The sequence below is a fragment of the Vanessa cardui genome, chromosome 25 (genome assembly GCF_905220365.1).
Source record: "Vanessa cardui chromosome 25, ilVanCard2.1, whole genome shotgun sequence".
Taxonomy (NCBI): Eukaryota; Metazoa; Arthropoda; class Insecta; order Lepidoptera; family Nymphalidae; genus Vanessa; species Vanessa cardui.
This window is the reverse complement of record NC_061147.1, coordinates 1513229-1528567: the sequence shown is the minus strand read 5'-3', so window position 1 is coordinate 1528567 and position 15339 is coordinate 1513229.

Below are 15339 nucleotides of genomic sequence, written 5' to 3'. Positions count from 1 at the left end.
AATAGATGCCTTGTGCCAGTGAGAAGTTTAGAAGCTATTGTTTAATTCTCCTCTTCACAAATATCAAATCTTTTAAAAACATTCAATTATTATTGAGATCTTTTTCGTCCCTTTCCTATTTGAATTTCTTAATCTACTTCTTTGTTAGATAGGGTCAGTCGGAGTAGGGCTGTCAATTATTTTTACTATATGTGCAAACAAATTCGAAACTCGAAACCCAAAAGTCATATTTTGAATACAATTTCACATTAGGACATCGCGTCAAAATCTGAAGTATGACCGAAAATCCAAATGTAATCAACCTTTGCGGGCTCAAGCGTTTAATTAATCAGTATATTTCTTTAAGACATTTCACGTTCAAAGTTGATTGTAATTTGAAATATCTTACAGCACACACTGCAAATTTTTCATAATAGTTGCCGTCCGCGACGTAAGTCGCTTGCGTCAGATTTTAGGCATAAAAAAGCTGATATTTCATTAAATTCAAGCTTTCTTCACATAAATTTCTTCCACTTCGCTTCTATGGTTTGACCATACCAGTATAGATTTCAGTATTATTAATTATTGTCATTAATTCTTTAATTTTACCGTGGAGTTTAAACTGGAATGCCGTTATTTAAATTTACATGTTTATTTATTTATTTTACCCACAAATATTTGTTTACATTTGTAATACCAGCTCTGAATCCGAAACTAGCTTTCGCTGTATTTTGGTAGTCAAATTATATACGAAATTTCATTTCGTCATATAATATTACGAGAGCTGAGATAGCGCAGTCGTTAAAGCGCGTGCATCTTAACCGATGATTGCTGGTTCAAACCAGAACCGCTATATATATGTGCTTAATTTGTGTTTATAATTCATCTCGAGCTCGGCGGTGAAGGATAACATCGTTAGGAAACCTGCATGTGTCTAATTTCATCAAAATTCTGCTACAAATGCATTCCACCAACCCGCATTGGAACATCGTGGTGGAATATGTTTCAAACCGTCTCCGCAATGTAAGAGGAGGCCTTATCCCAGCAGTGGGAAATTTACAGGCTGTTACTTTACTTTTTTACATATAATACTGCTGAGACAGCCCTATTTAGCACACGGAGTAGACTTGCAAATTGGCGTTTCAAAAGTGCCTGTTAAAACCTAGTTGAATAAAGATCATTTTCAAATTGTTTCTTTTATTCATTTTTTTCAAAATAGGTCAGCAATATATTCTTATACCTTTCAATGTTATTACATAATGTTACATAAACGTATATAAATAAGCTACAAATATATTTGTGTATGTATATGATGGCCAAGATTGTTTGGTGACCTCGAACCAGCATCATCATCTTCGACACATATATTTACGAAATAATAAAACAAATCGATAACTGGATTATCGCATATTGATTTTTACACTATTTCCTAAGCTGGGACACCATCTGTCATTTCCATCTAGACAGCTGACATTCCTGGTTATTTAACGTGACCAACGATTGACCTCAGTGGCCATCCAGGGCTTCGTGCAAGCCCATCTGGGTAGGTACTACCCACTCATCAGTTATTCTACCGTCAAATAACAGTATTGTTGTGTTCCGGTTTGAAGGGTGAGTGAGACAGTGTAACTACAGGCACAAGGAACATAACATCTTAGTTCCCATGGTTGGTGGCACATTGACGATGTAAGGAATAGTTAATATATCTTACAGCGTCATTGTCTATGGGTGATGGTGACCACTTACCATCAGGAGGTCGATATGCTCATAAAAAATACGTGCTTCTCAACTACTATATATGCACAATAACTTCTTAGCTGTGCGATCTAGAAGCGTTAACATTGGACCAACGAAGTAAAATATGAGAAGTATATCCTACATAAATAAATTACTGGAAACTAGTCGGTTAGTCGTAATAGCCTTGTACCGGAATCATCTTGAAAGACGACTCACGCTTGACCATATGTTATTTTAGCCACGCGTGGGCCATGTGGCGTTTAAACGGTCTTACATCAAAGAACAAAAGAACCAATTTTATGGACAAGGTAAAAATAAAACTTCGTTATACAGCGTGATTCGAAACTGTACATTTAATTTATCAGATTTTTATTAAAGAGATGGTTTTTATGGTGTCTGTATATGTTTAGGATGTGAAACGTCTATGGTGAGTCTTGGGGGTCAGACGATTCGTATGCCGTGGCACGGTGTGAAAATCCCCGACAGTATTATGCCCTTTTTGCATCACTGCTTTCTGCTTCCGTGTGTGTGTGTTGTGTGCATACGCCTTTACTTCTCTATGTGAGAGACAATCTGTGACTTTATTTTTCATTTTAATCTATATTCAACAGCAGCCAGTAAATTTCCCACTGCTGGGCTAAGGTTTCTTTGAGGAGAAGATTTGGAACATATTCCATCACTCTATTCCAATGCGGGTTGGTGCAATACACATATGGCAGAATTTCAAGGTTAGACACATGCAGGTTTCCCCACGGCGTTTTCCTTCACCGCCGACCACGGGATGAATTATAAACACAAATTAAGCACATGAATAATCAGCGGTGCTTGCCTGGGTTTTAACCCGCAATCATAGGTTAAGATGCACGCGTTCAAACCACTGAGCCATCTCGGCAATCTGTATTTATCTATTTAAAGTCATGAAATAACTATTGATTTCGATAATTCACATCTGCCGGGTATCCCGTGACGGCCCCCATTTTTTTTAATGTTTGGCCATATTTTTTTTGTTTATGGTCGATTTTGTAGGTCTTTTTTTTATGTTGGTTCAATACTGTTCGAACGAGGTCCGTTATATATATGCAATATAATTCATTATTCATGTTATTCAAGTTCGGAATATCGTGTGCATTGTTCATTTATTAATTACAAAATAAGAACTTATATTACAATGAAACATTACTATACTAATATAGTTTTCAAATATATTTAAAAAGTCTTATAATTATATTTAGTCATAAACTATTAATAATATTTATTTAATAATAACAAATATTTAAAGTGAAATAAAATAGATTTTAGAACATACTGTGCATAAATCCGGGGCCCTCGATAAAGACGCGTACACGCTGCCAAAACCGGGCATCGAACCCGGGACATCTGTTTCTTTGCGCACGCGCCGCCACGCCGGCGTTTCTCATTCATCGTTACGTATTTATATGAGCACTTAGTTTTAGAAATGATTTGATTTAGTTTCGTTATACATTTTTTTAGTAATTGCTATTCGAAATGTTATTTAAACGTTTATTTGATACGACTCGCGCGATACTTGTTATACGTTGAGAGTACTACGATAGAAATCTTCACGAGAGTATCATCACAAACTACACCATTTCAAATTAAACGTAATCAAATTAAATTGATAAATAAAATATAAATAAATAAATATGAGACAACATCACATACATTACTCTAATCCCAATGTAAGCTAAAGCACTTGTGTTATGGAAAATCAGAAGTCACGAAGTTACCACAAACACCCAGACCCAAGACAACATAGAAAACTAATGATAATCTATATCGACTCGGCCGGGAATCGAACCCGGAACCTCGGAGTGGCGTACCCTTGAAAACTGGTCGTCAATAAGGTCAATAATATCGGTCGTAATAATCTCTAAATGTCCCATTTCTAGGCTACCGGCTTGGAGCTTACTTGCGAGATCACCTTAATATGTGTTTTTTAATTTAGCACTTGGTAATTTGGTAAGACCAAGTAATTATATTTGACAGGGCTTTGTGGTGACCATACGTGGTAACAAATAATTTTTCATATCATCAACAACAACTGTACAGCCTGTCCATTTCCCACTGCTGGGCTAAGGCATCCATTTGTGAAGAAGGTTAGGAGCATATTCCACTGCGCTGCAGAAATGCAGGTTTTGTGCAGCGTACTGGAATAAGCTTCAAAACTTCTCCTCAATTTGAAAGAAAGTCTTAGCCTAGCAGTCGGAAATTTACAGGCGATTACTGTAACTATATTGTAATTTGTCTTTATAATTCATCTGGTGCTCAGCGGTGAAGGAAAACATCGTGAGGAAACCTGCATGTGACAAATTTCATAGAAATTCTGCCACATGTGCATTCCACGAACCCGCATTGGAACAGCGTGGTGGAATATGTTCCAAACCTTCTCCTCAAAGGGAGAGGAGACCTTTAGCCCAGCTGTGGGAATTTACAGGCTGTTATACTGTAGTGTTACAACGCAACTACACTTTTTATAGCGAAATAAATACACAACTCATATCTCTCTATCATCCGTAAATTAACATAGAAAAGGAAAAGTTAAAACATGTTATGTTATGTAACCTTAAAATCACTAAAACATTTATTATGAATTTATTTAGGCTCCACACGAGATTCGAACCCGGACCCTTTAAGCTAACCACAAACCAACGAGAGAATAGAATAATGCTTCAATGAAATAATGTAAACGATTGTATCTGTCTATTTTAAGTATCTTAGTTTAAAACGATCTTTGCCTCAATACTCGTATCTCTAGCGAAAAAAAGTATTACCATAAAAAATAACAATGAATTTAGCATTGAAGTTAATCTTTCGTAAAATCTTTTATAAGTAAAACGCTCTGCATAAAAAGGTTCCAACAATTAATATTAAAATCAGCCGATGCAAATTGTGGCGCCATAGAACTAATAATATCGTAGAAGTGACATTTCGTTTTAAATAAAATAAAATAAAAGCTTTTTTAACTGACTTGACCTCATAGGTAAGTAGGGTCATTTATTTGTACGCAAATATAAAGACCGTCTATTTTATAATACACATAACCCTAAGGCCAAACTCTCATTCTGATCGAGCGCAGAGCTGGGCCCGCTGGGTTGCAGTAAAGCTTTTAATAGGATAAAAAAACTAACTATCTCGTCCCATGCGCACAACTTGTGAATCTGAAATACCAAATGTATATGTCACCGTAAGATTACAAAATTCGTTAGATTACAATCTGACGAGACATATCTGTCTAAATATTGTGAACTGTGAAATATGATTGCAATTTAATCTAAGGATTTTTGTAATCTTACGGTGACATGTATATAACACTTTATTTATAATATATAATAATAAAAAAAAATGTCCGTGTGGTTTCATCTTCCAATAAGACGATTAGCTTGATGTCCAGCGAAGATCTGCTGATGTTCAGTAAAAATGAAAATATTATGCGCCAAATGTATTAAAATTGAATATACAAAAATAATTTTCGCTGGAAAAACGCTTTACGTGCTTCCCCCACGTGATGGAAAGATAGGGGGTGTGTGGAACTCCCCGTTTTCCTGGACGCCGAGTGCGCCCAGGTCTACCGGGTTTACCCACTAAAAAACCAGCGGTACCCTCTCCGTCTGTCGGCGGGCGCCACGGGATCGCTTACGCATGCTACCGTGACGCCCTGACGGTCGGCCCGCCTATGCGGGCCTCTAACACCTAAGGGGGGTTCCCAGGGTGGGCAACTGTAAGCCTACCCCAAGGCCAGTAATTTCGTATTTAGCATTTATTGCAATATCTTCAACTATCATTGGCATATTAATTCACTTTAAACCTTAATTAATTATGCAATTAAACATGACATCAATCAATATAGCTGTTGATGAAAACCATATAAAAGTGTCAGCGTGACTTTATATAAGTCACAAGCTTTCGACAGTTGACAATTTGACGCGGAACAGATAGTAATCTATACTGTAAGCACTTAAACTTCGATAGATTATAATATAGCAAAAAATAATGCGTTAAATTGCAAACATATACTTGGTGGTAGGGCGTTGCAAGGCCGCCTGGGTAGGTACCACCCACTGGTCAGATACTCTACCGCTAAACAACAGTACGCAGTATTGTTGTGTTCCGGTTTGAAGGGTGAGTGAGCCAGTGTAACTACAGGCACAAGGGACATAGTATCCTAGTTCCCAAGGTTGGTGGCGCATTGACGATGTAAGGAATAGTTAGTATTTCTTACAGCGTCATTGTCTATGGGTGATGGTGACTACTTACCATCAGGTGGCCCATATGCTCGTCCGCCAACCTATTGCGTAAAATAAAAAAATAAAATAAACTTATTTCACGGTTCACAATATTTCGACAGTTTACAATCTGACCAGACAGATTGTAATCTAACGGTGACATATACAATATACATACATATGAATTTAGTGAAAATATTTTAATGTTACAAATAGACAATCCAATTTCATTATATGTATAGACAGTATCACTATTCTAATTCACTCTAAAAACTATTTCTTATCGTCAAACATTTTCTCTTGATTCCTAAAACTTTGAACACAAACAAGTAGGTACAATTAATTAAACATTTATCATATTCATTCGAAGTATTAAGGGTATCTTTGCGCGTAATTCTTAAGGATTGGAAACACCTGCGCGACCAGGCGAAGTGGAAGCAATCTCTCGGATTCCACTGTAAAGCTACAGCGACACCTGCGCGTTCATAATTACAAAGATATCAAAGTAGCGCAGGTGTGTTCGATCCTTTAAGTTATGTGAAAAATAAATCAAGTAACACCTCGTATTGTAAATATTATATTTTGAAGACCGTGGTCGAGTGGTGTGTACACCGGTTTTCCGTTACACTCCGAGGTCCCGGTTTCGATTTCTGGCCAAGTCGATGTAAATTATCATTAGTTTTCTATGTTGTCTTGGATCTGATTGACAGTTTATCGCAATCGCAATTGAAACTGAATCGTTCTCTCTTATAAGATTTTCACAATGCAACGATTTACAATTCGGTAAAAGTTGGTTTCGAATATAATCGGAATCGTAGCGTAATCGATATTGATTTGTAGAATTGTTCCTCAGTTACGAATACGTAGGGCTTTGTTAGGAGTAATAGATGTTGGTTCAGAAGAGAATCGGCAACGTATCATTACCGACTTACTGCAATTGCTCCCCTGGCTGATTTACCAATATATGTATTTTATATTTACAGACCATTATTGGAGAACTGAGATAGCCCAGTGGTGAGAACGCGTGCATCTTAACCGATGACTTCGGGTTCAAACCCAGGCAGGTACCGCTGAATACTCAATTTGTGTTTATAATTCATCTCGAGCTCAGCGGTGAAGAAAAACATTGTGAGGAAACCTGCATGAGTCTAATTTCATCGAAATTCTGCCACAAGTGCATTCCACCAACCCGCATTGGAACAGAGTGGTGTAATATGTTCCAATCCCTTTTCTTAGTGGGAGAGGAGGCCTTAGCCCAGCAGTGGGAAATTTACAGGCTGTTACTGTACTGTAGACAATTATAACGATTCCTTGCATTGACTTCCAAAATTCAGATTCCAATTTAGAATTTCTGTAGCTTGTTTTGGCCAGACCTGAGGTATACTATGACTTTATAACAACTAGACCTACCAATAAGGCACATATATGAACCTATATAATATGAACCAGCCGCTTAGCTGGGCACGAAACGTGAAAACAAAACCTTATACAAAAACGGAATACAAAAAAAAAGACGATTCCGCGTCCCATACCAATACGATTAATAGTTTACGAATAAAAAAAAAAAAACATTATATTCATATTCAGAAGATTAAATTTATTATTTGAATAAATCCTCTTTGCATGAATTACTATTTTTAGTCTGTTGAAAATATTAAGCGCGTAATTTTATCTGTTCTAAGGTCTACGTCGGGCGCCATATTGCAACATCGAGTGCGAGCCCTCGACGATCCTCATTATTTTCGTTGTATAATTTTACAAAGAGACGATTTTAAATTAAAATTTTATGAATGTTTAGTTGTGAATAAGTTATTATAGAACTCGACTGTATAACGCTTTCGCACACAGCTTTGTCTCTCTAAAAAGGGGAATTAAATGAACTCAATTATTCTCCAACAATCTAACACAAGCCTTATTTTTTATCTTAAAGGATAGATTTTTCTTTTCAAGTTTCTCAAATATTCTTCGTTTTTTGTCTCTTTCTAATTATAATTGTATATTATTAAGCTTAATAATATACTAGTGGGTCGAATGTGAAACTTCGCGTTTGTTCAAAATATTTTTTACTTATTTAATTTCATTGTTAACTGCATGTCACTCGTCTACATTTTGCGCCTAATTAAGAAACATTAATTAAACGATTTATTTAATGTAAAACAGTATACATTAGTTCCATTAAAATTGGAGTTTAATAACAATTTACTTTAATTTGTTTACGTTATTTATTTTTGTATCCAGACACAACACCAATCTCTAACGGACCCGTAAAAATTGTCCGTTCCCTTAAAATTTTTTTTTTTTTTATGTGATAGGTGGCAAACGAGCAGATGGCTCACCTGATGGAAAGTGACTACCACCGCCCATGGACATCTGCAACACCAGGAGGATTGCAAGTGCGTTGCCGGCCTTTAAGGAAGGAGTACGCTCTTTTGCTCCACGAAGTGGTTGTATAATAGTAGTATTAATAATTCTTTGTTAATGATAAAACAATAGTAAATTGTAATCAAAAATCCTTTTTGTTTTACTGCACATCTATTTAATATTTATTTATTTTATGGAATAGGTTGGCGGACGAGCTAACGGACCACCTGGTAAGTCGCCACCGCCCATAGACAATGACGCTGTAAGAAATATTAACTATTCCTGACATCGTCAATGTGCCACCAACCTTGGGAACTAAGATGTTATGCCCCTTGTGCCTGTAGTTACACTGGCTCTGAAGGGTGAGTACCCTTCAAACTGGAACACAAAAATACTGCGTACTGTTGTTTAGCGGTAGAATATCTGATGATTGGGTGATACCTACCCAGACGGGCTTGCACAAAGCCCTACCACCAAGTATATAGTTTTAGTTTATTTATCCTGCAATGTCAGTTCCTTTGTTACATCTTATCAAACGGAAATAAAATTTCACACGTTAGTTACGTTTCGCACACACACACAAATGAGTACATATGCACACACATATTAAAAAAAATCAGTACGCTCACTAGAAGAGCCCAACATTTTAAACCTAAATTATTTTATATATGCTACATGTAATTATTTTTTTATGCTATATGCCAATGGGCCACCTGATGGTAAGTCACTACCACCCATAGAAATTTGCGCAGATAGAAAAATTAACCATTCCTTATACCGCCAATGCCACTAACCTTGGGAACTAAGATGGTATATCCATTGTGCCTGTAGTTTCACTGACTCACTCACCTGATAAGTGGGTACCTAGCCAGACGGGCTTGTATAAAGCCTTACCACCTAAGAAATGTAAATATTGCCAAAGAATAATTTGTGTTTTCATAAAATTTTGAATACGTGCTACTGTCAAGAGCACAGATACAATACGTGTTCAAATATCATAATCAAATAAAGTAAAAGTAAAGTAAAGTAACAGCCTGTAAATTTCCCACTGCTGGGATAAGGCCTCCTCTTCCGTTAAGGAGAGGGATTGGTACATATTCCACCACGCTGTTCCAATTCGGGTTGGTGGAATGAACATGTGGCAGAATTTCGATGAAATTAGACACATGCAGGTTGCTCACGATGTTTTCCTTCACCGCCGAGCACGAGATAAATTATAAACACAAATTAAGCACATATATATAGTGGTGCTTGCCTAGGTTTGAACCCGCAATCATCGGTTAAGATGCACGCTTTCTAACCACTGGGCCATCTCAGTTGTCATAATCAAATATTGCATTAATTTATTTACGATTATTAATAATATACATGACAAAAAATCCACCGTTATCACTGGCTTTGTCACTCATGACGCGAAATGCATTTAATTTATGCAAATGCAAAACATCTTTCGATTGTGATATTCAAATCCTGTGATTTCAATGTAAATTAAAATAAATTTTATTTCAAACCAGTCAAGCAAACAGAATATCCTGAAGACGTTTCCGTGCTAATGCAGTTCCCTTGCTAATTAAGGTTCTTGGAATTTACGTTTATATTTTAGGGTCAAGTAAACCATGAATAAGGGGTTCCGTAGCATTTTTATTATAAAATCAAAATAGACTGTATTCAAGTGGGCTTTTACAAACTCTTTTGAATCGTCATTTAACAATTAAGTGAAGCTACCACCGGTTCGGAAAGTAGATTCTACCGAAAAGAACCGGCAAGACACTCAGTATTTACTCTCTTTTTCAACATTTAAAAAATACAATCATATTAGTTAAATACAATATATGTATGTAATTTTTTTTACCAATGTAATTTTTATAAACGATTTGAATTTACGAAACGGCAAAGTTAAAAATGTACGGACTAAATGACATATACTTAGGGCATATGTTATTTCGTCCATAAAATAAATATTTATACAAGAAAATTAACTACGACTGAGAATATTGTACGTGGCAAGAAAATAGTTGCTGTTTTTAACAATTTCTATTTTTCTTGTCGTTTGAATAAAAACAATAAAATAACTTATTAAAGATTTATCTAGGTAAATCTGAAAGTAACTCTGTCTGTCTGTCGCCCTTTTACGACCAAACCGCTGAACCGAATTTGATGAAATTTGGTATGAAACAAACTCAAACTCCAAGAAAGTACGTAGGCACATACTACCATACCTTATTTGCCTAACACATGACAACCAACACCCTAAAACGTGAGTGAAGCCGCGGGTGACTACTAGTATTTTATAAACCTTTATGTAATAGAATATATGAATATATAATTATAGAACTATAGTTCGCTTCTTTCAATCGTCCTACACGACTACTCGTTCCAATAACACGGATCAACTAAAAACTAATTTTATTTTTGTACTTTGTATGAATATTAAATTTAACATTTTCATTCAGTAGATTCGTATAAAATATGCGGTATCAGATGAACCCCAAAGAATGGTTAAATAAACGATAATTTACAGAGCTTTCTCAAAGGATAGTTAAACAGTCACACTCAAAGTCCACGTGGAGAAGCGGGCACAACTCATTAAAACTAAATCAAGATTCAAGAGCAGGATCTCAAAAGACAGTATTTCGTCTTTCACAATTGTACAAACTTCGTATATAAAGTGTATTCTAACCGATATTAATTTCAACAAAGATTATGTTTCGGTGAGAGCTAAATGTTTAATAATATCCTGTGAAAGGATAAGTTTATGAACGAATTAATTAATTGTTACAAATTATTTATAATATAAACAAAACCGGGGATTTACCCACGAAAGCACTGGATTTTAAATGGTTTTGTGAAAACCAATCAGAAAAAGGAACATGGCGATATCATTGGAAAAGAGACTTGGTGGTAGGGCTTTGTGTAAGCCTATCTGGGTACCACTCATTATTTCGTCAATCGGCAATTCACTATTGATATATTCAGGTTTGAATGGTTAGTGAGCCAGTGTAACTACAGCGACAAGGGACATAATACCTCCGTTCCTAAAGTTGATGACGCATTGATGTAAAGAATGGTTAATATTTCTTAAAATCAGCACCAATGGCTCTATATTGACCACTTACCATCGAATGGTCAATCTGCTCGTTTGCATATACCATTAAAAAGCATTCCATAATTACGAAAAAAAGTTGTATTATGATTACACGGATTTACATTTACATAAACTGTGACAAAAAAATATATAAGTACACATACAAGATGAGTAATATTCAAAACGCCTCACTCTTAAATATATTATTTCTGACCTTGAAAGATAATCAAGATATACAGATTAGCACATAGCACATACAAAGTACAATGTTATATAAGTATATAGCGTTATATACTTGTGATGACTAACCGACCTTCTCCCACCAGGTGTTTAGCAGAAGCATTGTGTTTTGTACCGTCAGCAAAAAAAGGATATTAATTTTCGAAACAAATTAGAAATTTGTTTTTTATACGAAAGGAAAAGATGAAATAAGATATTTTTAGTATTTATTTTTAAGTTAAATTCTTTTGCAATGTATGAATGTAATTTATCTGTGCATATTTCTTGTCTAACAAGTTTAGCCTCAGGGAGTCCAGAAAAGAAATCTTTTGGGATGTGCTATTGGACTTTATATGACCAAACGGATTCCTAAGGAATGCTAGTTACACAAAAAGCACTTATAAGTCTATGTTTAAGTTTACATATGAAATACTTTATTGATCAGTACATGTCAGAATTTTTGCCATGGTCTAATTCGCAGTATCAAAATCACTCATATCACTCCCTTCTAAATAAATAAATAAATAAATGTAATAAATATTAGACAACATCACATACATTACTGTGATCCCAATGTATGTAGCCTGATCACTTGTTTTATGGAAAATCAGACGTAACGATGATACCACAAACACCCAGACCCAAGACAAATTAGAAAACTAATGATAATTTACATCGACTCGGCCGGAAATCGAACCCGGGACCTCAGAGTGCCGTACCCATGAAAATCGGTGTACACACCACTCGACCACGGAGATCGTCAAAAATCCCTGAGTAGAATACATTTAAAGCTGAAGAAGTTAATATCAACATAGGTGTCTATATTTTATGATGAACAGCTCGGAAGGACACCTGGTCACCCGTGGTAAATCAGAAAACTGTCTCTATTTTATTGTCCCAAAAATCGGCAGATCGTTTTTTGAGTATTTATTTCGTACAAAAATCCATAGAATATCCTTAATTCCTTAATTCTTTTTCCCCTTAATTGATATAAATAACGAGCTATCTAGTTTACTTACTCATCCGAATCACTTTGCGTAATCTTGATAGTTGATCCTACTGTAATTTCTCATCTCGAGATGCAATTTCGTAAAATCATATTTCGCTCGGCTCACCTCGTTTAATAAATTCACTTTGTTGCGCCAAGCTACGCGTTTTCAGTTTGAAACATTTAAAATCAATATGGAATATTGATATTTATAACTTAATAATAAATAATATACAGTCTCCAATATCCAGATATTGCATGAGGCGAGTTAGCTGTGGATTTTTATTTATGATCCATGTGTGTTTATAATTCATCTCGTGCGTCTGTGGAATGGAATAATCTGAAACATGTTTTGCACTAACCTATAGCATCAGGTTGATGACTAAAGTTAAATTAAGATACGTCTCAAATTAATAATCTTTTTGGTTGACACACTGAAGCACAGGATTAACGTAGGATGGATGAAATGGCGGCACGTTACGGGAACAATTTGTGACCCCCGTATTCCCCTTAAACTTAATGGGAAGATCTATAAGACCATGAAATAGTCCTGCTGTTCTATATGGATCAGAGTGTTGGGCTACAAAAGGGATGACGTCTTACAGAGAAATGGAGAAGACATGCTGCGCCGACCCCAAAGAAAATTGGGATAAGGGCAGGAGGAGGACATACTGAAAGGTTAGAAAATTATTACAATATCACGTTGATAAGTTACTTACATCGATTGGAGAAACATTCAAGGTCACGATCACTCTTAAAAATGCCACCAACACTTACCAACGAGTTTAAATACAAGAAAAGAATTGAACTTTGTTGGTAATTTAAGGAAATTCACAGATTTTACAACATATGCTGAAATAAAACAAATACATCATTTTTTTTCATCAGTTAATCTGCACTAATTTTATAAATGAGAAACTGCGCATCTTTTGCAACACTGTCTGTCAGTTTGTTACGGTTACAAGGCTAAACCGCATTTGATGAAACTTTTTATTTTTCAACTTCAACCCCAATGAAAGATATAAACAGCACATAGAACCTACGACGATGAGACGGGAATGTTTTTTTTTTTATAAAGTAATATGCCTTATTTATAAATCAATTTTTAACTTTGTTATGCTGACCTTACATTCCTTTTTCCCTACAAACAAACAAAGGTGGATATTTTGATCACATATTAGTGAACATAGATATTAGTAGTTGAGAAAACGAATAAGGTCAAGAGTCTAAATTTAAGTTTCGTTTGATTTATACTTCTTTAGGTGAGTTTTATCACTCACCAGCAACAATGGGGACTAAGATATTAATTTAAACTGCTGTCGAAACGCTTGGCCCTTGGAGTAGTGGTGCAAAAAGCTTCATCAAAAGTATAACACCTCGCCTCATTGCCTCCACTGGTGACAAGAGGGCTGGTTCGTTTTTTGCCCAGAGGATCGGAATTGCGATTCAACGGGGAAATGCTGCTAGCATTCTTGCCACCATTCCACGCGGTCAAGATTTATACAGTAACTAGTTTTAGTTCATATTTGTATATATATATATATATATATTTAAGCATTTAATGTTGTTAATTCTTATGTTAATAAAAAAAAATTTAAACCACAACACAACAATACTAAATAGTGCTGTTTATCGACCAAGAGATGCTTCCATACAACACTACCAAGATATGACAGTGAAATGTAGAATTTAATAATGACTTAAGCAACTATTTGAAGATTAAGCCGCTCTTTTTACTCCATATGCATGGACATTGAATCAATATTATGAAAATAATACGGAACCACATTCATAATTCAATTGAATCCTGTAAGATGATGAAGTGACTTGATACCGTAAGAAATTTTAACCAATAGTTAATGCGCCAGGATTCTTGGGAACTAAGACGACACGTCAAATTAAATTTTTTTTTATATGTTATAGGTTGGCGAACGAGAATATAGGCCACCTGATGGTAGGTGGTCACCATCACCCATAGACAATGACACTGTAAGAAATATTTACTATGCCTTACATCGTCAATGTGCCACCAACCTTGGGAACTAAGATGTTGATATTATGTTCCTTGTGCCTGTAGTTACACTGGCTCACTCACCCTTCAAACCGGAACACAACAATACTGAGTACTGTTATTTGGTGGTAGAATAACTGATGAGTGGGTGGTATCTACCCAGACGGGCTTGTACAAAGCCCTACCACCAAGAAAAAATATACTTTAAGTAGGATTTTAGAAGCAATTTTGAATCATCGTTGAACAAATAATAACGGAAGCTACCACCAGTTCGGAATACAGATCCTACCAAAAATAACCGGTAAGACTTTGTAGTTAAATACAATTGTATACCCTATTCCAATGGAAATAGGAAAAAATATAAACAATACTTACATTTATGTATTTCATGCGATTTCCTAATAACACATCTATATCGTTTATAAAGAGTCTATGTTTAATATATCTGTATTTATTTGAATTAATAACTTATTTCCACTTGAATTTTACTTTCGAAATCTTGATAGCAGTTTCGTCGACGTTCAAAACACTATTTTTTCGCAAATCCATAGTGAATATCATAGATGAATTGACCTCTCGACCAATGAGATCGCGTCAATTCGCTGTCTAAAAATGTTTATTTGTTTATTTTTCCTTTTATACTTGGAATATAGGATACGTATGTTCGTACATACATCTCGTAACTCTTTAACCGATGATTAGTAAAATTTTGCAT